The 24,343-nt window shown below is 40.9% G+C and overlaps 1 protein-coding gene and 1 pseudogene across 5 annotated transcripts in view; both read left to right on the forward strand.

Moving 5' to 3' along the window:
- LOC102742370 (large ribosomal subunit protein eL36 pseudogene) overlaps positions 1 to 24,343 on the forward strand; it is a 150,860-nt pseudogene that overhangs the window by 30,149 nt on the left and 96,368 nt on the right. The window lies entirely within an intron of this gene.
- Positions 11,249 to 24,343, forward strand: part of PLS1 (plastin 1) — a 106,803-nt gene continuing 93,708 nt past the window's right edge. Inside the window, exon 1 of one of the 4 annotated variants that reach the window (XM_081827349.1) lies at positions 11,249 to 11,363. The gene's annotated coding sequence lies outside the window, so the exon portion shown is untranslated. The remainder of the gene's footprint in view (positions 11,364 to 24,343) is intronic. The other 3 variants (XM_081827344.1, XM_081827345.1, XM_081827347.1) reach the window with 3 other exon arrangements.

Raw genomic sequence — 24,343 nt, forward strand, 5'->3', positions numbered from 1 at the left:
GTTCAGAGTTGTTCTACACAGTGGACTGAGCACCATTTTAAAACCAAAATATGATTATGCCATTCCCCTGCTTCAAAAGCAATTTTGACAATATGTGTTGAATATTGTCAGACAGATTGATGGGTAAAAAGGGGCAAATGTCTATTGGTTTTACCTTGATAAAGTCTCAGATAACAGGTCAACATTCTGAAACTAAAGAACTCAGAATAAATGATCCTGTACAGCCAAATTGCTTTAACACTCTTGTCCTGTTTAGTAGAAACACTGAAAACCATTACAAAAACCACCTAGTTCTCATAGAGGAACTTATAATATTTGAGAAACTTAAATGTAAAGCTTTGTGTCTTTCTATCAATGTGGCAGTTTCACATCTACTAAGGCTATATAATAGAACTAGAACTCCACTGTTTTTGGAAATGATTCAGAAGTAAGGATGTGAAGTACTTTCTCATGTTCTCAGGATATCTATACCTCAGTAACGAATTATTATCATTTTCATTGCTAAGGTCCCAAGTATGACCGTAAGATTATATCCAGTTTGTTTGAATGGTAGTGATTATTTGTATTTGCAACCATTGCTTTTACTTTTCTCAATATACTTTTATCTGTTGCATATGTCATTATCTTCCCACTGGCATTTTAATATGTTATGGATATTAATCATTTTCTGATTTATATTCTGAGAATATTTTCTCTTAGTCTGTCACTTGGCTCTTGTCATACAGAAACTTTAATTTTTATTATAGCAAATATATCTTCCTTTATATCTTCTGGGTTTTGAGTCTTGCTTAGGAATGTTAACCTCATAGTTAAAAGTGTTTTTCTGTACTTTTAACTGAGATTTTTTTTACTTTAATTCCCTAGTATTCATTTTCTCAAATTTATTTACCGATCATTTTTGAATAAGACAACTTGTTTCCTGGATGGATAGTACATTTGTCAGAACTGAAGTCTCTTGCTTGTTTAAGAATAAAGAGGTTTGTTGGGCGCCTGGGTGGCTCAGTTGGTTAAGCGACTGCCTTCGGCTCAGGTCATGATCCCAGGGTCCTGGGATCAAGCCCCACATCGGGCTCCCTGCTCTGCGGGGAGCCTGCTTCTCCTTCTCCCCCTCCCCCTGCTGGTGTTCCCTCTCTCGCTGTGTCTCTCTCTGTCAAATAAATAAATAAAGTCTTTAAAAAAAAAAAGAATAAAGAGGTTTGTTAAGAGATATGGATAATATACAGAATCTTTTGGAGAAACTTGACTTGGTGGAACTTAAATCATATCTGGAACCCAATCTATAGGTGGATCTGGGAAATGTAGAGTTTGGCTTTCCAGGAAGGTATCCAAGAAGAGAGTTTGGACAATCCACAGAATCTGTTAATAGGTTACTAACTAGTCCATCATTTTCTCATTATTTTGATATGCCATCATTTTCATAGATGAAAATATATTTGGGGACAGTCGCGGTCTCTGCCACATTCCAAAGCTCTTTTCCCATTTTCCATCTGCTTCAGTTAATGTTGTACATGATTTTATTTTTTTCAAGTAAGGATGGGCAAGGTGTGGGATAGGATGGAGAAGGTAGTGAGCTGCCCCAGATCATCCTTCTAGGCACTAAAGCTGTTTTTTACAATGCCTGTTAGACTCATTTCATTCTGGGATAATTACTCAGCTTGATCTTTCAGTTCCTAATGTCTCATCATGTCTATTCTGATATCTCGACTATCCATTTAATTTTTTATCTCAGTCATCAAAATTTTAAATCCCCAAATATCTAGTTACAGTTTTTGTACTTGCAACATCTCATGTTTCTCTGAAGGTTCTAATTATACTTTTCAAATGTCTTCTGATCTCTAGCTCTGTTTATTATTAGTAGTAGAAAAATAGAAATGCTGCCTCTCTTATGGTGATTCCCCCCCCACCAAATGTTTAGTTATCTGTTCAGTTTTGTATTTTAGACTCTCTGTTCACTTTGCCTCTTTTGTTAACTGGAGCCATCCTCTGCCAATTTGGTGTAAGGAACAGCACTGGAGAGGCAAGGATATGTTGGTAGCTCATCTTCATGGTGTGAGAGACTCATGTTCTTGGAAGTGTGTAGCTGCCTCAGTTATCATTTAGAACCAGTAGGGGAGGAGAAAGCTGTTGACTAGCTTACCTACTCTAAGCCTCTTTCCCTGATTTCTCTCTCTGATGAGAGCCTTAGTGCCCACCTCCCAATTCTTGATCTGTTAACTTTGAGAGTGCACACCGTTCCCCCCACTGCTTCTTCCCTTTTCTTTTTCTTTTTTTTTTATTTAAAGATTGATTTATTTATTTGAAAGAGAGAGAGAGAGTCAGTGAGGGGCAGAAGAAGAGGGGGAGAGAAATTTCAGCAGATTGTGTTCAGCACAGAGCCTGACATAGGATTCAAGCTCATGACCCTGAGATCACGACCTGAGCTGAAACCAAGAGTCAGACGCTTAACCAACTGAGCCACCCAGGCGCCACTCAGGCTCCCCCCACTGCTTCTTCCTTTGCCTTGGACTCCTCCTCTGTAGGATTTGAGATGAATTTTCCTTCTGTTTTGTTTTTCTGAGTAGTGATCCTATCTGTAGTCTGTCTTTTCTCAACATTGCTGGTTTGCTGATGGCAGTTTTAATTCTTTTCCTAGGATATTTTTTTACTTTTGAAAGGTATCTTCTCTTTCATGGGGATTTTACTTTGGTAAGCGGGATATGGTAAGTGGGATATAGATGTGTGTGCTTGGTTAGCTATTTTGATCCAATCTATATTAAAGTGTGTGTATATGTGTGTGTGTGTGTGTGAGAGAGAGAGAGAGAGAGAGAGAGAGAGAGATGGAGATTTTATCATTATTTTCTGTCTTCTTATTTCTCAGATTATTCTTTTTTCCTCTAAATGACATAAAAAAGATAAAGCCAGAGTTGAACTGAAACGTAGTACTTTTCACCTATAGTTTTCTTCGCTATTCCCTTTTTCTGGGGGGGAAAAAAAAAGGCCAAATAAAATAAATATGTTCCCACATACTTCCTGGTGTTACCCAGTATCATTCAAAACACCTACTTTTCCTGAAATGGGAGGTAAAATTGGTGCCCATAAGTAGCAGCTGATTGCAAGGTTAGGATCAGGGCTGGGTAGGAGTTGGGTATTATGGTTATAAGCATTTTAGAAACTATCAGGCTCTGTGGAACTAACACTAACCACATTCACAGAGACTCACTTTGTAATCCAGAATGCCTGGTGTGTGTGTGTGTGTGTGTGTGTGTGTGTTTTCATTCGGAGTATGGGATATATAATAACTTGGGAGGGATGTGTGATAATAACACAAATTTGGAGTTGGATTCAAGCTGGAATCCTATCTTCACCATGTGTTCATGCTCTCTGTTACTTAATATTCTGAATCTCCACTTTTGTCCTTGTGAGCATTAAATGTGATAAAGAACAAAAAGTTCTTGCAGCAGCTAGCACATAGAAAACATGGAATAGACATTAGAGATGATGGTAAAAATGATGGTAGTGGTGAAATTCTGCTTTTTTCTATCTCTTTTTTTAAATTTAAATTCAACTAACATATAATGTATTATTTGTTTCAGAGGTACAGGTCTGTGATTCATCAGTCTTATAAAATACCTAGTACTCATTACCACACATACCCTCCCCAATATCCATCACCCAGTTACCCCATTCCCTCACCCCCTTCTCCTCCAACAACCCTCACTTTGTTTCCTAAGATTAAGAGTCTCTTATGGGGACGCCTGGGTGGCTCAGTCATTGGGCGTCTGGCTTCAGCTCAGGTCATGATCCCAGGGTCCTGGGATTGAGTCCCACGTTGGGCTCCCAGCTCAGCGGGGAGCCTGCTTCTCCCTCTCCCACTCCCCCTGATTGTGTTCCCTCTCTCACTGTGTCTCTCTCTGTCAAATAAATAAATAAAATCTTAAAAAAAAAAAAAAAAGAGTTTCTTATGGTTTGTCTCCCTCTCTGGTTTCATCTTGTTTCATTTTTTCCTCTCTTCCCCTATGATCCTCTGCCTTGTTTCTTAAATTCCACATATCAGGTGCGCCTGCGTGGCTCAGTAAGTTAAGCGTCTGCCTTAGGGTCAGGTCATGATCTCAGGGTCCTGGGATCGAGCCCCGCGTCAGGCTCCCTGCTCAGTGGGGAGTCTGCTTCTCCCTCTCCCTCTACCTCTGTGCTCTCCCTCTCTCTCTCTCTCTCTCAAATAAATAAAGGAAATCTTTAAAAATAAATGAATAAATAAATAAATTCCACATAGCAGTGAGATCATATGATGTCTTTCTCTGATTGACTTATTTCACTTAGCATGATTCCCTCTAGTTCCATCCATGCCGTTGCAAATTGCAAGATTTCATTTTTTGATGGCTGCATAATATTCCATTGTATATATATACCACAACTTCTTTATCCATTCATTTGTCAATGGACATCTGGTTTCTTTCCATAGATTGGCTATTGTGCACAGTGTTGCTATAAACATTGGGGTGCAGGTGCCCCTTTGGATCACTACATTTTTATCTTTGGGGTAAATACCCAGTAGTGCAGTTGCTGGATTGTATGGTAGCTCTATTTTCAACTTTTTGAGGACCCTCCATAGTGTTTTCCAGAGTGGCTGCACCAGCTTGCATTCCCACCAACAGTGTAGGAGGGTTCCCCTTTCTCCACATCCTCACCAACATCTGTCATTTCCTGACTTGTCAATTTTAGCCATTCTGACTGGTGTGAGGTGGTATCTCGTTGTGGTTTTGATTTTTATTTCCCTGATGCCGAGTGATGTTGAGCACTTTTTCATGTGTCTGTTGTCCATTTGGATGTCTTCTTTGCAGAAATGTCTGTTCATGTCTTCTGCCCATTTCTTGATTGGATTATTTGTTCTTTGGGTGTTGAGTTTGATACGTTCTTTATAGATTTTGGATACTAGCCCTTTATCTGATATGTCATTTGCAAATATCTTTTCCCATTCCATCAGTTGCCTTTTGGTTTTGCTGTTTCCTTTGCTGTGCAAAAGCTTTTTATCTTGATGAAGTCCCAATAGTTCATATTTGCCTTTGTTTCCCTTGCCTTTGGCACTGTGTCTAGGAAGAAGTTGCTGTGGCTGAGGTCAAAGAGGTTGCTGCCTGTGTTCTTCTCAAGGGTTTTGATGGATTCCTGTCTCACATTTAGGTCTTTCACCCATTTTGAGTCTATTTTTGTGTATGGTGTGAGGAAATGGTCCAGTTTCATTCTTCTGCATGTGGCTGTCCAATTTTCCCAACACCATTTGTTGAAGAGACTGTCTTTTTTCCATTGGACATTCTTTCCTGCTTTGTCAAAGATTAGTTGACCATAGAGTTGAGGGACCATTTCTGGGTTCTCTATTCTGTTCCATTGATCTATGTGTCTATTTTTGTGCCAGTACCATACTGTCTTGATGATTACAGCTTTGTAATAGAGTTTGAAGTCCGGAATTGTGATGCCACCAGCTTTGGGTTTTTTTCAACATTCCTCTGGCTATTTGGGGTCTTTTCTAGTTTCATACAAATTTTAGGGTTATTTGCTCCAGTTCTGTGAAAAAAGCTGATGGTATTTTGATAGGGATTGCATTGAATGTGTAGATTGCTCTAGATAGCATAGATGTTTTACCAATATTTGTTCTTCCAATCCATGAGCATGGAACGTTTTTCCATTTCTTTGTGTCTTCCTCAACTTCTTTCATGAGTAATCTATAGTTTTCTGAGTACAGATTCTTTGCCTCTTTGGTTAGATTTATTCCTATGTATCTTATGGTTTTGGGTGCAATTGTAAATGGGATCAACTCCTTAATTTCTTTCTTCTATCTCGTTGTTGGTGTATAGAAATCCAGCTGATTTCTGTGCATTGATTTTATATCCTGCCACTTTACTGAATTCCTGTATGAGTTCTAGCAATTTTGGGGTGGAGTCTTTTGGGTTTTCCACATAGAGTATCATGTCATCTGCAAAGAGTGAGAGTTTGACTTCTTCTTTGTTGATTCAGATGGCTTTTATTTCTTTTTGTTGTCTGATTGCTGAGCCTAGGATTTCTAGTACTATGTTGAATAGCAGTGGTGATAGTGGACATCCCTGCCGTGTTCCTGACCTTAGGGGGAAAGCTCTCAGTTTTTTCCCATTGAGAATGATATTTGCAGTGGGTTTTTCATAGATGGCTTTTATGATATTGAGGTATGTGCCCTCTATCCCTACACCGTGAAGAGTTTTAGTCAAGAAAGGATGCTGTACTTTGTCAAATGCTTTTTCTGCATCTATTAAGAGGAATATATGGTTCTTGTCCTTTCTTTTATTTATGTACTGTATCACATTGATTGATTTGTAGATGTTGAGCTAACCTTGCAGCCTAGGGGTAAATCCCACTTGGTCGTGATGAATAATCCTTTTAATGTACTGTTGGATCCTATTGGCTAGTATTTTGGTGAGAATTTTTGCATCCATGTTCATCAGGGATATTGGTCTATAATTTTCCCTTTTGGTGGGGTCTTTTTCTGGTTTTGGGATCAAGGTAATACCAGCCTCATAAAATGAGTTTGGAAGTTTTCCTTCCATTTCAATTTTTTGAAACAGCCTCAGAAGACTAGGTATTAATTCTTCTTTAAATGTTTGGTAGAATTCCCCTGGGAAGCCATCTGCCCCTGGACTCTTGTTTGTTGGGAGATTTTTGATTACTGCTTCAATTTCCTTGCTGGTTATGGGTCTGTTCAGGTTGTCCATTTCCTCCTGTTTCAGTTTTGGTAGTTTATACATCTCTAGGAATGCATCCATTTCTTCCAGATTGTCTAATTTGCTGGCCTATAGTTGCTCATAATATGTTCTTACAATTGTTTGTATTTCTTCAGTGTTGGTTGTAATCTCTCCTGTTTCATTCATGATTTTATTTATTTGGGTCCTTTCTCTCTCTCTCTCTCTTTTTTTTTTCTTTTTGGTAAGTCTGGCCAGGGGTTTATCAATCTTATTAATTCTTTCAAAGAACCAGCTCCTAGTTTTGTTGATCTGTTCTACTGTTCTTTTGGTTTCTATTTCATTGATTTCTGCTCTGATCTTTATTATTTCTCTTCTCCTGCTGGGTTTAGGCTTTATTTGCTCTTCTTTTTCCAGCTCCTTTAGGTGTAGGGTTAGGTTGTGTATTTGAGACCTTTCTAATTTCTTGAGAAGGGCTTGTAGTGCTATATTCTTCCCTCTTAGGACTGCCTTGCTGCATCCCAAAGATTTTGAACAGTTGTGTTTTCATTTTCTTTTTTTTCCATGATTTTTAAAAAATTCTTCTTTAGGGGCGCCTGGGTGGCTCAGTTGGTTAAGCGACTGCCTTCGGCTCAGGTCATGATCCCGGAGTCCCGGGATCGTGTCCCATGTCAGGCTCCCTGCTCAGCAGGGAGTCTGCTTCTCCCTCTGACCCTCCTTCCTCTCATGCTCTCTGTCTCTCATTCTCTCTCTTGCAAATAAATAAAATCTTAAAAAAAAAAATTTTTTTTAAAATTCTTCTTTAATTTCCGGTTGTCCCATTCATTCTTTAGTAGGATGCTCTTTAGCCTCCATGTATTTGACTTCTTTTCAACTTCCCTCTTGTGATTGAGTTCCAGTTTCAAAGCATTGTGGTCTGAAAATATGCAGGGAATGATCCCAATCTTTTGGTACCAGTTGAGACCTAATTTTTGACCCAGGATGTGATCTATTCTGGAGAATGTTCCATGTGCCCTGAAGAAGAATGTGTATTCTGTTGCTTTGGGATGGAATGTTCTGAATGTATCTGTGAAGTCCATCTGGTCCAGTGTGTCATTCAAAGCCCTTATATCCTTGTTGCTCTTCTGCTTAGATGACCTGTCCATTGCAGTGAGAAGGGTGTTAAAGTCCCCTATTATTATTGAATTATTATCGATGCTTTTCTTTTTTTTTTTTATTAATTGGCTTATTAAAATTCTGCTCTTGGGGCGCCTGGGTGGCTCAGTCAGTTAAGTGGCTGCCTTCAGCTCAGGTCATGATCCCAGGGTCCTAGGATTGAGCCCCGCATCGGGCTCCCTGCTCAGCAGGAAGCCTGCTTCTCCCTCTCCCACTCCCCCTACTTGTGTTCCCTCTCTCACTGTCTCGCTCTCTGTCAAATAAATAAAATCTTAAAAAAAAAAAAAAAAGAAATTCTGCTCTTTATGATTTCCTTCTCAGTATCAATAAGCCTGGAAAATAAATAATAGTCCAGAGGCTCCTTGGGAAATGTGAAATTAGCAAAGATTGTCTTTAAATAAAATGTATTTTCAATTTAGTTTTATTTGATTTTCATTTAGTTGTGTTATTTTGAGAAAACTAATTACTATTTTGTGCCTCAGTTTTCTCACCTATAAAATGAGGATAGCTTATTAGGGTTGTCATGAATAGTCAATGAAAAAACAATGTAAAATACTTAAAACAGTGGCTGGTACATACTAGGACCAGAATAACTCTTAGCTATGTTATTATTAATATTAATATATTACTAATATTTTATATAAACTATAGAAGACCCAGAAAATTATCCCTATTTCAATTTATGTTTATGATTTTATTAGTTGGAACACATAATTGGACATAAATTCACATGATAAATAAATATTAAAAATCAGGAGTATTATGGAAAAACTGGAACATATGGTATTATAACTAGGATGTACATTTTTGCTGACCAGAATACTTGTGCCCACCAAATATAGCATTTTCTCTTTGTGAAATCTTCCTACCTGATGCCATTACTTCTTTTGCTTTCAAACTATTGCTCTTTTAATTATCAGTGGAACTCTTTTATAATAAAATCACAGAGAATACTCCAGTGTGGAAGTAATAGTGTGCTCTTGGGACTGGGGTCCTTGACCCAGAGTCCTGTTCATTTATCATCTCCTTGACATCCCAGGCTCCTGGAAACATAGTTTGAAAACTTTATTTCTTATTGTTAGAGATATAATCAGTTCATCAGATAATGGTTTTCTTTATAATTATTATGCTCTGGTTGTATATTTCTTTTTTTAAAGATTTATTTTATTTTATTTTTATTTCGGAGAGAGAGAGAGAGCATGAGCTGGAGGGGCAGAGGGAGAGGCTGATGCGGCACTTGATCTCATGTCCCTTGGATCACAACCTGAGATAAAACCAAGAGTCTGATGCTTAACCAGCTGCACCGGCCAGGTACCCCTTGTTGTGCATTTATAATGATATGCTTTATTTTCTATTTGGAGATAACTTTTTTTTAAGATTTTATTTATTTATTTGACAGAGAGAGACATAGCGAGAGCAGGAACACAAGCAGGGGGAGCGGGAGAGGGAGAAGCAGGCCTCCCGTGGAGCAGGGAGCTCGATGCAGGACTCGATCCCAGGACCCCGGGATCATGACCTGCGCTGAAGGCAGACGCTTAACGACTGAGCCACCCAGGCACCCTATTTGGAGGTAACTTTTGGGAAATACTTTAATCAGCAGTACCTTTACAAACGACATCTTGGGGTTGTTTACTTTTAGAGATGAGTTGTTTCAGACATTTTATATTGATTATTTTTTGCTTCTCTACAGAGGGTGATTTCTCTTTTTTTCTTTTTTCCTTTTTTTTTACAAATCAGATTACACCATATCTAGGGTCTATACTTCCTCATGAATTTATGTTGATCAATAGTCCAACTAAGTAAAGAGCTCATAGGAATGTTTGATTAATTTTTTTTCTTATTTTTATTAGGGAATAATTTATGTAAACTAATTTCATAAGTTTAAAGTGCACAATTTAGTTTTGACAGTTGTATATTCCTGTGAAATCTCTACTATAATCAAGATAAGATTTCCATCATTTCCAAAAGCTTTTTACTGCCCCTTTATAGCTCATCCCTCCCTCCACCCCTGGCTCCAGGTGATTATTCATTTGTTTTTTGTCACTATAGGTTAGTTTGGACTTCATATAAATGGAATCATACATTTGTCTCTGGGCTCTTCCACTCAGCATAATAATGATTTTGAGATTTATCTATGTTGAAGCCTGTATGAATAATTCTTTCCTTTTTTTGCTGAGTATTATTCCATTGCATAGATGTACCACATTTTGTTTACCCATTCACCGGTTGATGAACATTTGGGTTCCTTTTGGTTTGGGGCTTATTGTGGAAAAAAAAAAGCTGCTATGAACATGGGTGTTTAAGGCTTTGTGTAAATGTATGTTTTAATTTCTCTTGGGTAATACCTATGAATGGAATGGCTGGGTTATATGGCAGAGGTGTGTTTAATTTTTTAAGAAGTATTTTGTGAGAACTTATGTAGTCAACTCCTCACATATATCTGGGCTCAGATAAGGATACAAAATCCACTGATTCCTTTAGGTAGAAAGCAGGTAGAAGTCCTTATTGGCTTACTAATTTCTATATTTAATTGCTTATCACTTCCTTTGGTTTCCTAAAATGATTTCAACATCCTTCTTCTTCATCTCTCCCATCCTACCCATACAATTTCAGTAGGTACTGAGTACTTGGGTACCTATTTTGTACCCAGTACTGTGCTAGACAATAAGGGGGCACACAGGACTTTGAGTTACTGAGGCAGCAAAATAGGGACCCCTCCTGTTGCCCGGACAGAGCTGGAGGAACCACAGCTATAGATTATGCTACAGGCAACATATGCCCAAACTCTTGAGGCTGCATTCCATTTACTTGACTCACATGCTAGAGGAAATGTCCCACCTTTGTTTGAGTGCGAATTGTATTTATTTATTTATTTTTAAAGCAGGTGTGGCTGTTAAATGAAGAGGAAGTGTTATGTGAAATCCTGGGGGGGCGGGGGGCGGGGGGCGGTGCGGTGAGAAAACTTTCCTGTTTTAATACCAAATAGCTTTAGATCAGGGGTTCGCAGTGTGTGGTCTCAGGACTAGTAGCATCAGTTTCCCCTGAGAAAGTGTTAGAAATGTAAATCTTTGGGCCTCAGTGTGGGCAAACTGAATCTGAAACAATAGACGAGGGATCTGTGTTTTAACAAGCCCTCCAGGTGATTCTGATCCATGCTCAAGTTTGAGGGCCACTCTACTAAGCTCATTCCAATTATATAGATGGTTAGCTTTAGGTTTGGAGGAGTAAGTCCTGGGAAACTGTGGACAATAGGAATAACGTTGCCACAGTGCCTATCCACCTCTCCCAGCATCTGCAATTCGTCTTCCACTCCTGGGCGGAACTCAGGCTCCTGGGCTTGGGTCCTCTCCCCTAGGAGCCGCAGCTAAAACGCGGGAAGTGGATTAAGAGTTTGCTGGCCTGGGTGCCGGCCGGGCATGCGTAGTGGCGCGAGCGCAGCAGCTAGGCGGCCGCCGAGAGGTATCCGCAGAGTGGAGCTGGGGGTGCTTGGATCCTGAGCGAGAGCTGCGGGCTCGACGGCTGCAGCAGGTACGGGGCGCGGCGGTGGGGTCCGAGAGTAAGGCTGGAACGGTAGGCAGAAAGCAAAGGTTCACTTCTTCGCCGGCGCACAGCGGCTTGAGTGGGGGGGGGGCGGGGGGTGTCTCTCCGATTTCCCTCGCTCGAGAGGCGGCTCCCCGCGCCCGGCTGTGCAGTGCGGCGCCCTCAGACCTCCGGGTGCGCACCTGCCCGTCCCGGCAACATGGAGTGCGGGCAGGTGTTAAATCATGTATTTATGCTGCTTACACAGTAAGCCTGTGAACTGAATTATGATTCCCTGCTTGAAGTTAGGCATTTTGTTAACTTTTCTATATTCCTCTGTCGCTTTTAAACTTTGGGTGGCTGCTGACGAGGCTTTCTGATCCAGCCTGTTTCACTTGAACTCCGTGAGTGATTTTATTTGCCTTTGGTCTTTTGGTGCATAGGATCAATAGGGCTGGAGTGAAATCGCATCCGTGGTTTCTAGTTTTGGTGCCTTCCTGGAGCAGGGGGCCTCTGGATGCGGCATAAAAAATGTCAACTTTCAGCGAATTTCAGTGCCAAATACCTTATGCATTTCAGCTACATTTTAAAGTAGAAACTTTATAAAAGGTTAAGATTCCCCACCCCCGCCCCTTACTTTTTCTACATTAGTGTTATTTCAGGCTTAATCTGGTGCTATTCAAAGAAAGCGGTCTTTTAGATGAGTAACAAGAGTTCTCACTTTTCTGTCCTTTATTTACCCTGTAACATCTTAGGGCTCATACACAGATGTTTTCCCCTGGGGCAGCGGTATTGGATACACTTGTAGGAGGCTAAGGCTGTGCTGCACAAAGTTCTTGGATAACCTGTGAGTCATAAAATTTTAGGTCAGGGGGCACACACTGAACCTTATTTAGGTAAAGTGTTACATTTATGATGTGGGAGGCATATAAATAGAATTAATGAGTTTAGGAAAAAGAAATTTTAAGTTCAGGAAGAGAAACCTATATGGAAAGGGAATACAGATACCTGCTTTTCCCTCCACCCTCTCCCCTTCCCATGATGAATGTTTTAATGGCAGAAATAATATACAGTTGGTTTAGTTTTGGACTGTTAGAGACCTTCAGGGTCAGCCAGTTCAATTGCTTCAGTTTACAAATGAGAAAACCGAGACCAATGAGGTTAAATGACTTGCTGTGGCTGCTGGAGCCCCTCCTTGGCAAAGCTGGGCCTAGGGCCCAGGTTTTCTGATTTTAGGGCTCTTTTTACCATCCCCCTGATAATACTCTCTTCACAGTTTGGGTTGATTATTAAACTTGACTTTTCTCTTCTACCTTGTCTGGTTTAATCAGAAAATTAGTCATTCCTGTTACTAAGCTTGATCGTACCCTATAAACACCTTTCAAAAAGTGCCCTCTCACTCAAACCCCACCTAACAATTTGCTGATTTTGAAACCGCCCTCCTTTCTTGCCTCAGGCACATTGGGCCTTTGGCTCAGAATGCCTTTTTGCCTCCTTCCCTGAAGTCCTGCCCGCACTGCAAGGTGTAACTCAGGTGTGATCTCTTCTTGAAGCCTACCTTGATTACTGTGGCCAGAAGGTAGCTCGCCCTCTTCTAAACCCTATAGCATGTATTACTGTTGTCTGTGCCGCTAGCATCCCTCTCATCTTTAGTATCCCTGATTATTGTATTTTAGCACATGTCTCAACTTCCTGACCAGTTTGTAAGCTCTTAGAACTTAAAGCCGGAACTTAAAGCCTATGACTTAGACATCCCATCCAGCACTAAGCACTATGTTCTCAGACACTGCTTGTGGGAGGTGAAATATGGATCATTTTGTAAAGGGATTTTTTTTAAAGATTTTATTTATTTTGAGATAAAGATCAGGGTGAAGAGCAGAGGGGGAGGGAGAGGGAGACGATCTCAAGCCGACTCCACACTGAACACAGAGTCCGATGCAGGGCTGGATCCCATGATCTTGAGATTATGACCTGAGCCAAAACCAAGAGTCAGACGCTTAACCGACTGAGCCACCCAGGCGCCCCTTCTAAAGGGATTTGATGTGAATATTGTGTAATATGGGGGAGGTCACGTTAGAAATATAGCAGGACAGTGGCCAAGTCAGACCAGCCTAATGGGGTGATTCTCATATTTTGATGAGAGCTCATGGATCTGTTTGGGGAGTGCTGGGGAAGGGGTAAAATCATAACAGGGGAGAGTTGCCCAGGCCTGCATTTAAGCATGTAACTATTTTATTTTATTTATTTGACAGAGAGAGACACAACGAGAGAGGGAACACAAGCAGGGGGAGTGGGAGAGGGAGAAACAGGCTTCCCGCTGAGCAGGGAGCCCGATGCGGGGCTCGATTCCAGGACCCTGGGATCATGACCTGAGCTGAAGGCAGACACTTAATGACTGAGCCACCCAGGCGCCCTAAGCATGTGACTCTTAAGTGCTTAGTGGAAAGCACAGATTTAAGAAATGATGTAAAGGAAAAGGAAAAAGCTTTTGGTAAAAGACTAGATGCAGAGAAGAAAAGACGTATTGAAAATCAGTTTCAGGGGTGCCTGGGTGGCTCACTTGTTAAGCGTCTGCCTTCGGCTCAGGTCATGATCCCAGGGTCCTAGGATCGAGCCCCGCATTGGGCTCCCTGCTTGGCGGGAAGCCTGCTTCTCCCTCTCCCACTCCCCCTGCTTGTGTTCCCTCTCTCCCTGTGTCTCTCTCTGTCAAATAAATAAATAAAATCTTTTAAAAAAAAAAATCAGTTTCAGGCTTGGTGTGTTGGTAATGGGCTTGTAATGTTGTTTTTATTTTATAAGTACCTCCGGTTGTGACATCTTTTTCTGTTTCTTACAGTAATTGATATGGTTGTCTATTTCCCATTCTAGATGATAAGCTTTTGGGGGGGTGATCTTTAACCCCTCACAATGCAAGGCATGTAGCTTTGTGGTATTAGACGCTCAATAGTTACTGCATGAATAAATAAGTGTATTTTGGCCTGGGGAAGGTGGGCATTTAGGATCTTAGAGCTATCAGGTAGTACTTTATCTAGACTATCCCCTCATTATAAGAAGAGGAACTGAGTTATGCTTAACTAAGCTAGTTAGTGTGAACAGAAGCTCTGGCTACACCATCTCCTCACTACTAGCTCATTTCATTAACTCTAACTTTTCAAGGTTATTGGCCTCAAGATTAATTTGAGTTGGCAACAGGGCACTCCAGTTCAAGATGTTCTATGGATTGAAAACCCTCAGAGCCCAATCTAACGGGAGGAACTTGGTGGCCAATGCGAGGATGTCTGTGTTATTGGAAGAGATGAGACACAAGGGATGACTGGCCATTTCCAGGTTGAATACACAGAGTGAGGAGGGGTGAGGCTGCAGTCCTGGGAATCTGCGCACGATGGAGTTGAGGAGGAGTCTGGAAAGGACCTGGTAGCCTATGGGGCAGAAGACATAAACGGGGGGCCCAAAGTCCTTGGAGTGAGAGTGTATTTGGGAGATATATTTTACACTACCGGAAGGTGGAGAGTGATGGCTGTGGGGGTCAGGTTGAGAGAGAATTGTGATCAGACTCTCTACTTGGAAAAATAGGACAGAAGGCAAATGCTTCTGAATCCAAAATAAGTTCAAGAGGTGGTTTGAAATATTTGTTTACTTGGAACAGATGTTGCAAATAGCCATTTTGCAGATCAACACAGCCTTTTCACTGAGCTGCACATAGCATTGAGGAAACTGTTGACAGCACATCTTTTACACTGAACATTCACAGCTTCAACTGGTAGTGATGCTTATTCTTGTAAAGGACTCAAGGAGAGAGAGTGGTCGAGAGGAGAGACAGAGCTTGAGAGATGATTTGCTGGGGGTGGGGGTGGGGAAGGGTTGGCCAGGTATAGAGGGATTACCTTTTTTTTTTTGTCATGATATTAGTCAGAATTGGTTGGATAGCCAAATGCAAAATCAGGTAGTATGTTGAAGTTACTGTCTCAGACACTTAAGAAAATGCCCAAATATTACATTCTAGAGTTATATGTTATAGCACTATTTTATAAAATGACTGTATTCTGAATCTTTCTCAAAAAAATAACGGTCATATTAGTAACTAGTATTATAGAATGTTTTCCATGGACCAGACACTGTTCTAAACACTTTATAAGTGATATGTCAGAGTCTTTACAAACTATTCTATGAGATTGGTGCAATTATTCCTGTTTTACAGGTGAGAAAACAGACTTAGACAAAGCCACATTTCTGAGGTGATACAATTGACAAGTATTGAGCTAAGTTTTGATCCCAGGCCTGCCTGTCTTCAGTAATGGAGAGCTCAAATAACTTAATTAAATATCTTAACAAAAGGCAAAGCGTTATCTGTGGTAACTCTAATAGATGCTTAGAATGGCCACAGATTTCAGCTGGTGGAACTCTCAACATTCTATGAGCCAGACTTTAATTAGAGAAACAAAACAACAGTGGTGAATCTTTCCAGTTTTTGTTTTTATTTTAAAAATTATTCCACTTAGTCTTTATCTCCTTTTTTACCCTCAAAGCATCTCTGGAGGCATTCAGCAACTCTTTCTCTGGATGCACCATAAAGCTATTTCTGTTTTGCTCCTATCCTCTTTTAGGGGGTAGAGCAGGGGTAATGGAGGTGAGTTGGTGTAGTGATCCAGGAGATGCCTCTGAGTTGGGGGGTGTGAAATTCACTTTGTGTATGAGTTTAAGGACTCTCAGGTGACCATGTTTGTAAGGATTTTTTTTTCCCCTGAGGTGGCAGGATCTACTGCTGGAAGCTCCTGGAATATCTGTGGGTCTTGACCCTTATTCTGATCTCAAGTCTTTGAACTGTGGTCAAAACCCCCAGGGTGGGGCGCCTGGGTGGCTCAGTCGTTAAGCGTCTGCCTTCGGCTCAGGTCATGATCTCAGGGTCCTGGGATCGAGCCCCGCATCGGGCTCCCTGCTCAGCGGGAAGCCTGCTTCTCCCTCTCCCACTCCCCCTGCTTGTGTTCCTGCTCTCGCTGTCTCTCTCTGTCAAATAAATAAATAAATAAAATCTTTAAAAAAAACCCCAAAAAACCCCAGGGAGAATCCAGACCTGAACACAGCCTTCTGGGATCCTCAAGATCAGTGAGTTCTGAAGTCAGTGTGGATTTGTTGCAGTTGGAGGTGGGTGTAGCGACCTCAGGGAAGGCCCCAGGTCAGAGACAAATAATTGAGAGTCAGGACTGGCAGTCCCAAGATTTGACCAGTGAGTTGCCCTTGAGAAAGTGCCTCCCATCTATCTCCTTGATGAACCTAATTACTCCCTCATGGGAGTCTCAAAATGGAATCCAGCTGAGAGCGTTCTTCTCCCTGTGATGAGTCCTGTTCCCATTTCTTGCTTCTGCTTCACCTTTTTCTGGTTCTGTGCTTTCCCGGGGCATGTGCACTGGATATAAAAGGAAAGGCCACTAGCTTCTGGCCTCCACCCATTTCTACTCTTCTCAACATCCAAGAACTCATCATTACCATCCAGCTCTTTCCCTGAACAAAGATCCAAATCCACATTTTCTTCTGGGTGATGATGAAAATCAGGGACCAAGAGAAAGAGGCCTTTGTACTGCCTGTAGGTTTATAGGTTATAAAATGGCTATACAAGTTTGATTGCTGGAAATTTTGCTGACATAAAAGATCATGAGACGTGAGGCTGTGTCAGCTTTGATCGTCTTCTTTTCCGAATTCCTGTGTCTCAGAGTACTTATTGGTTGTTTTTGGTGAGATGTAGCATGGCTTCTGTAAAAGCAAGTTGCTTTTTAGTAACACTGTGGGCACAGAAAGGGTATGTGTTAGAGTGATGATTAGGAGAGTTTCTCATTTAAAACACTATTTTATCAGTTTTATTTTTTTTAAGATTTTATTTATTTGAGAGAGGGAGAGAGCACGTGCACACAAAGGCGGCGGGAGTAGGGGAGGGAGAGGGACAAGCAGACTCAGTGTGAGCATGGAGCCCAATGTGGGGCTCGGTCTCAGGACCCTGAGCTCATAGACCTGAGCCGAAACCAAGAGTTAGACGCTTAAATGACCGGGCCACCCGGGTGCCCCTTATCAGAAAGTATTTTGTTTTTAGGAGAGGGACAGGTTATTTGCTCACAAAGTCCAGTGGTGAGGGGACTTTAGACTTGATAAGAAACTTTTAAGCAATTCAGAGCTATAAAGCTACAAGAATATTTGGATGATAACTCACTGCACACAGACATGCCTCCTCCTTCAAAAAATCCAAGCCAACCATAGAGGAGACATAAGAAACTGTCTTTTCCGATAGTAAGGTGGATGGATGTCTTTGTAAGGTGAAAGGTTTGTGGGGGACCTTCTTCATGATAAAAAGCGAAAGGTTTTTGGGGGAATGGTTGGCATTGACCTTATTATTAAGAAACTCAAATTGTTTAAAGATCTAGGAAATAACACATTTTTTTTTAAACTTAAGAAATGATGAAGTCCCCTTCAATTTGTTGGAGAACCAAGAAACAAGATTTTAGCGGTGCTGTCAAAATAGAATTTGGATTGAATTTGAAACATTGGTAATTGTGTGGAAGAGGATCAGTCATGGTAATTAAGCCTTGGACCAAGGTCTACTTGTCTTAACCTTCTTCCCTACAGTGAATTCCAATGGGGGGCCCTCTGCACTCTATGAATAAAAGAGTAAACCTACCCCACAGATCACAACTGTAAAATCCAAAGTGATGCATGACAATCTGTGACCTAAAACTGATGTTGATCAAACAATTTGAATGCCTTAGATAGAAAGTACCAGCTGCATTCCCACATTGTTCCCATAGCTGGTGCTCAGAATCTAGATTAAATTGTTGAAATAAAAGAAAAGCAGGTTCAGAACCGACTCACAGTGAATGATCAAAGGCACAAGTAGAGTTTTTGTTTCATTTCACTTTGTCATCTTAAATGCCATCCTTTGTAGCTATATTGGTTTCTTTTTTTTTTTGTCCTTGATGATATATATTCAAAGTGTACTGTTATAGATAAAAATCAATGCAGACTAGAATTTTGAGGTCTCTGCTTAGGTTTTAATGCAATTCATCAATAATTTGGTGGGAATACAGTACCAAGTTAGCACATAATTGAACCTTTAGCTCGATATCAAGTTAGTATTTATAACCTTTAGGAACAAACCCAAATTTCTCAGACTCCTGAATTCTTTTCTTCTACAGGCTCTCTAAGCATTTTGTCCTGATGAAGTCTCCCTTTTCCTTCCTCCCTCCTCAGCTTTAGGTACACTGGGACACCCTTTTGGTCCAGATGGTGTTTTCAAGAGTGGCCCAGTTCTTGCAGAGTTTAAGTGTTATCAGGTTAGTGTTAACGGCTGGCACTGTGTTCACGGTGCCAGCCGTGAAACACAGCTACATAAATTCAGTGGTGTTTTTTTAGCAAAGTTGACATGCGAGTGAATTAATTTTGGAAAAACTACAATAATAGCAATTTGTTTTATCCCTTTTCTTATCCTCAAACAGCCCAAGTTAAACTCAAGATCACCGCCAATGGAAAAAGGTAACTTGAGAATCTCTGAGTAGTGATCAATCAAAATGAGCTGGGTAACTTCAAGTTTAGATATCTGAAATCATTTGGCCTATGATCAGGAGCATGGATGGGAAGTCAAAGTCTGACCCCATGAGAAGGGAGGCCCCTTCAGCTGCATGTTTAATGATCAAACAAGACAGTGAATGTGAAAGCAATTAGTAAACTATAAGGTAAGGAGTAAGCTATTTATTGATAGTTATAATAATTTTCTGACCTTGCTGCCTTTCACTGATAAGTAGCCAAGACTTTGAGAATGACTTGCCTGCTTGAGGTTACCTAGTTGGAAGGGACAGGGATGGAACTCACATCTATATTTTCTAATTTCAGCATCTGACAAAATGTCAGGGCTCAGCATTGGGACCATAGTCATAGCCAAGACAGATACAGGGTCCCTGTCCTCTTGGAGCTTCAGTATAGCTCCAAATCCAGTGCTTATCCAGTCAATCCATATTCTTTTACTGGTCAGAGGGAATAATTTCAAATTTATATTTGGTTTTTATAAGATCCTAAGTATGTTTGTAGCTAAGCCTTGACTGTGGAGCTCTTTAAGGGATTTCTCCGTTGCCAGAGGTGCCTTCAACAACTGCCTCCTAAACTTCAGATCTCACTTGATATTTATTAATCTCCATTAGGGCGAGAGGGGTTGGATGCCTCTCAGCAGTCTTCTCATTGTCAATCAGAGGCTTGTTGCAGAAGAATAATTTTCTTTCCTCTGCAAAAATCAAAGGGCTGCAATTGAATAAAGGGAGGTGAGTTGGGGGTAGGGCTGTGAGTGAGACATGTCCCTACATTCACGCATTTCAGTCAGATGGAGGAGGCAGACACATGGACAGCCTGGGACAAGAGTAAGCACCAGGAGAAAGGGCAGAATGAAGCTTTGGGGGAGCCCAAGTCGAGAGCAGTTAATTCTTTTTTTTTTTTTAAAGATTTTATTTATTCATTTGAGAGAGAGAATGGGAGAGAGAGCACGAGAGGGGGGAGGGTCAGAGGGAGAAGCAGACTCCCTGCTGAGCAGGGAGCCCGATGCGGGACTCGATCCCAGGACTCCAGGATCATGACCTGAGCCGAAGGCAGTCGCTTAACCAACTGAGCCACCCAGGCGCCCGAGAGCGGTTAATTCTGTTCAGTGGGTTGAGGAAGGTGTCAAGACTTTTGAGCTGAGCCTTGAAAACACAAGTTCAATCTACAGAGAATAGATGGAGGAAAAAGCACTCCTTGGAGAAGGGAGAGTAGGAGCGAAAGCATGGATACTAGAAAGAGTTGGCCTGTTCAGGAAGCTGCAGGTACTTAAATGTGTTCTAAAACATAAGCATGCATATGAATCACCTGGAGAGCTTGGTGAGAAATGGATTGCTAGGTCCCAACTCCAGAGTTTCTCATTCTTTAAGTCTGGGATGGGGCTGGAGAGTTTCATTTTAGCAAGTTCCCAGGTGAGGCCGAGGCTGCTGATCTGGGAACCACACTTTGAGAAACAGTGGGCTAGAATAAAGGGCATTGTATGATAGATGAGCTAGGAAGAAATGGTTTTCTTTTGAAACTATACTACCTTCACAAAATTGATGTTTCAGGTTTGTTGTTGTTGTTGTTTTCTAAGCTTATTTTCTGAGTAATCTCTAAACCCAACATAGGGCTTGAACTCATGACCCCAAGATCAAGAGTCACGTGCTCTACCGACTAAGCCAGCCAGGCACCCCATTGTTTTGTTTTTTAATTAGTCTCATTTACCAAGTGGTTGCTGCCTTGAGCCCCTTGCTGTTCCCTGGAAGTTCCTTATCTGTTCTATGCCTACCCCCCTTGTTCTAAGAAATCAGTCCTTTTCTTCTATTACATACTTTTAAATAAATAACTGCTGTTTAGTCAGTATGGCCATTCCACCCATGGAAAGCTGAACAGCCAACATCAATCAGCTAGATGATATCAGGAGTCGACCCCAAACCAAGTATGAATGACTAGTATATTCACAGGGTATATACTTGGATTTTATTTTTGTTAATCTGGATATAATGTTAAACTTTATTCAACAGGTATTTTTGGAATAGTTTGTAAGCTCTGAGCTAAGAAGTAGAATGTACACAATGGCAGAAAGTTGCTTCCCTGCCCTCAGAAAACTTCCCCTGAATCTTCCTCAGAAAATCTCCCCATAACCTTCCCCTGAAACTAGTTGTCCTTTTACATTTTACATATTTTTGAAAGACACAGAAGCCTTTAAAGATAGATTGATTTTTGCAAATCCAAAAGATGACTGAAATACACATATTTCATGTGTAGTTTTATGGGAAGGTTAAGATGCATGAATTCATAGCTCCAGTACAGGGCAGTTTGTGCCACGTGCTGTAGGAATGATAGAAACCAAGGGTGAGGGGGCTGAGGTGGAGGAAGGCTCACTTTCCATTGTAACAATTAGGGCAGGCAAGGACAGAGTTGAGGGGATGGTGATTAATGCTGCCTTCTGATGTTTCGTGCATCTTTGTAAGCCATTTGAAATAAGGGAGCATTTGTCTACATAAAGCAAATAATGGAGGAGGGGCATTTGAAGGAGGTAGGCATTGAAGGATGGCAGGTGCTCACCAGTCAGGAGGGAGATGGAGAGGGAGAGGTGTTCCAGACTATGGGGGCGATTGAACCTCACAGTGGAGGTGTGGCAGGGCAGTGCAGGTGCAGCTAGGGGTAAATACTCTTTCATTTTGGGGGAAGTGCAGGGAGATAAGACTGGAAAGGCATTTACGGAAGGTTGTGGAGCATTTGAGTATAAGTTTGTGGGATTTGGGCTTTATTCTGTAGGCAATGTTGAGTCATAGGCTTATCTTGGCTTACCCTGACTGTCAGTTCCCTCCTAACCCCCAAACACATCAGAAAAGGAGGAACCCTATTTCTTACAGTGCATTTATCTATAGTTCATACTCTCTTGGATAAACACCTAAAAATGCTTTTCCCTGGCTGATTTTAGTATGTGTATTTCAGTCATCTTTTGGATTTGCAAAAATCAGTCTATCTTTAAAGGCTTCTGTGTCTTTCAAAAATATGTAAAATGTAAAAGGACAGCTAGTTTCAGTTTCTGAGAAACGAATGATAAAAATGAGACAAAAATAAATTACTAGGTCTAGTGATTGTATTACTTGTTCTGGATTGTTCTGGGAAGGCAAGGGAATTAAAAAATTAAGACTAAGGATATAAATATGGTGTCTTAAGCAGATGCTTTCAGGCTGACTCCCAAGTGCTGAAAGATTCCAAAGGTAAGGGTGAATGACAATGTGGTGTCTCTTCAGAATTGCTTTAGCGATAAATGGGGTGATGTCTACTGGTTTAGTGCTGATTTAGAAGAGCTGGGGATTAAAAGGCACTAAGACCAAGTGGTCCCTTTTATTCATCTTTTTGGGGGATGGCTACAAATGGGAAAGACATTTGTGTCTCATTGGGGATTTTAAGAATCTTCTGTGTATATCCCCTACAAAGTATCCTGTGCTGAGAACTACAGTGTGGTGAGAAAAGCAAAAAACAGTGGATTTGTAAGTAGAAGTTGGCACTCTGGTGCTACCACTTGCTAGCTGACTGATAAAAGAGGCAGCTTAGTGAGTTGGTGGGACAGAACTGACTGACTCCCATTTGCCCACAATCCACAGCTAAGAAGTTCAGTGGGTGGGAAAGTCATGCAGCCTATCTGAACCTTGGTGGTGGTGGTGGTGGTTTGTATTTTGTTGTGGTTGTTCTTTTTTGTTGTGGATTAAATAAGATAAAATAGTTAAATGGAAAGGTACCATACACATTTTAGATTAAAATCTTTTTTTTTTTTTTTTAAGATTTTATTTATTTGAGAGAGAGAGACACACAGCAAGAGAGGGAACACAAGCAGGGGGAGTGGGAGAGGGAGAAGCAGCCTTCCCGCGGAGCAGGGAGCCTGATGTGGGGCTCAATCCCATGACCTGAGCCGAAGGCAGACGCTTAACGACTGAGCCACCCAGGTACCTCTAGATTAAAAGTTTTCTAATAGGGGTGCCTGGCTGGCTTAGTCGAAAGAGCATGGGACACTTGATCTCCGGATCTTGAGTTTGAGCCTCATGTTAGGTATAGAGATTACTTAAAGGAATAAATAAATAAAAACTTAAAAAAGAATGTAACTTTTTTTAAAAATAAAATTTAATAACACTAAGATTTATTTGAAGTTCTTGGGGCCACAGATGTGGGATGGCCATGTGGAGTATGAGCTGTTGCTGCTTTTTCCCCCCTTCCTTGCCCCCGCCCAGGTGAGAGCTTCTTGAGGGCAAGACTGTATCTTTCCAACTTTGTATCCCCATTGCCTGATGCATAGTAGGAACTTAACAGGTTGTTGAATGAATATATAAAAAGGAATTAATGAATGGATGAATTTATACCCACCCCCACCCTGTCACATACCTACTACTTTCTAGCTTCTACTTGCTTGTAGAGACTTAAGATCTATGGTGCCTTATTTTACTTACTTACTTGTTTATTTATTTATTAAGTTCTGCCCCCAATGTAGGGCTCAAACTCACGACCCCAAGATCTAGAGTCGCATGCTCTACTGACTGATCAGGCCAGGTGCCCCCTGGTGCCTTATTTTTTTTAGACTGCTAACCCCCTGTCTGTTTTACTGACGGTAAATCTTGAGAGAGGACCCAGCCTTATCCAGGAGACACAGCTGCATAGCTTGAGTTCAAAGTATAAGCATCTTTGTAGATTCACATGCATTCTAAACTAATTCTTGAAATGAATTAAATAATATTTAATAATGTTTTACATGTGGATAATGTATGTAAAACTGATTTCACCTCTGAAATAAACTGACATGTATAAATTGAGGTTATGTGTTGTAATGAGCACTGGTATTATATGAAACTGATGAATCACAGACCTTTACCCCTGAAACAAATAATACATTATATGTTAATTAATTGAATTTAAATTTAAAAAAATAAATTGAGGTTATATTCCTCTTAAAGTATTTTATATTGCTTTTTTCCCCCTTTAATATTTTTTTATTATGTTACGTTAATCACCATACATTACATCATTAGTTTTTGATGTAGTGTTCCATGATTCATTGTTTGCATATAACACCCAGTGCTCCATTCAGTACGTGCCCTCTTTAATACCCATCACCAGATTAACCCATTCCCCCACCCCTCCCCTCTAGAACCCCCAGTTTGTTTCTCAGAGTCCATAGTCTCTCATGGTTTGTCTCCCCCTCCAATTTCCCCCCCTTCATTTTTCCTTCTTACTATCTTCTTTTTTTTTTAACATATAATGTATTATTTGTTTCAGAGGTACAGGGCTGTGATTCAACAGTCTTACACAATTCACAGCGCTCACCATAGCACATACCCTCCCCAATGTCTATCACCCAGCCACCCCATCCCTCCCACCCCCCACCACTCCAGCAACCCTCAGTTTGTTTCCTGAGATTAAGAATTCCTCATATCAGTGAG

The sequence above is a fragment of the Leptonychotes weddellii genome, chromosome 1, assembly GCF_054177405.1.
Source record: "Leptonychotes weddellii isolate Sample4059 chromosome 1, ASM5417740v2, whole genome shotgun sequence".
In the NCBI taxonomy this organism is placed as follows: domain Eukaryota; kingdom Metazoa; phylum Chordata; class Mammalia; order Carnivora; family Phocidae; genus Leptonychotes; species Leptonychotes weddellii.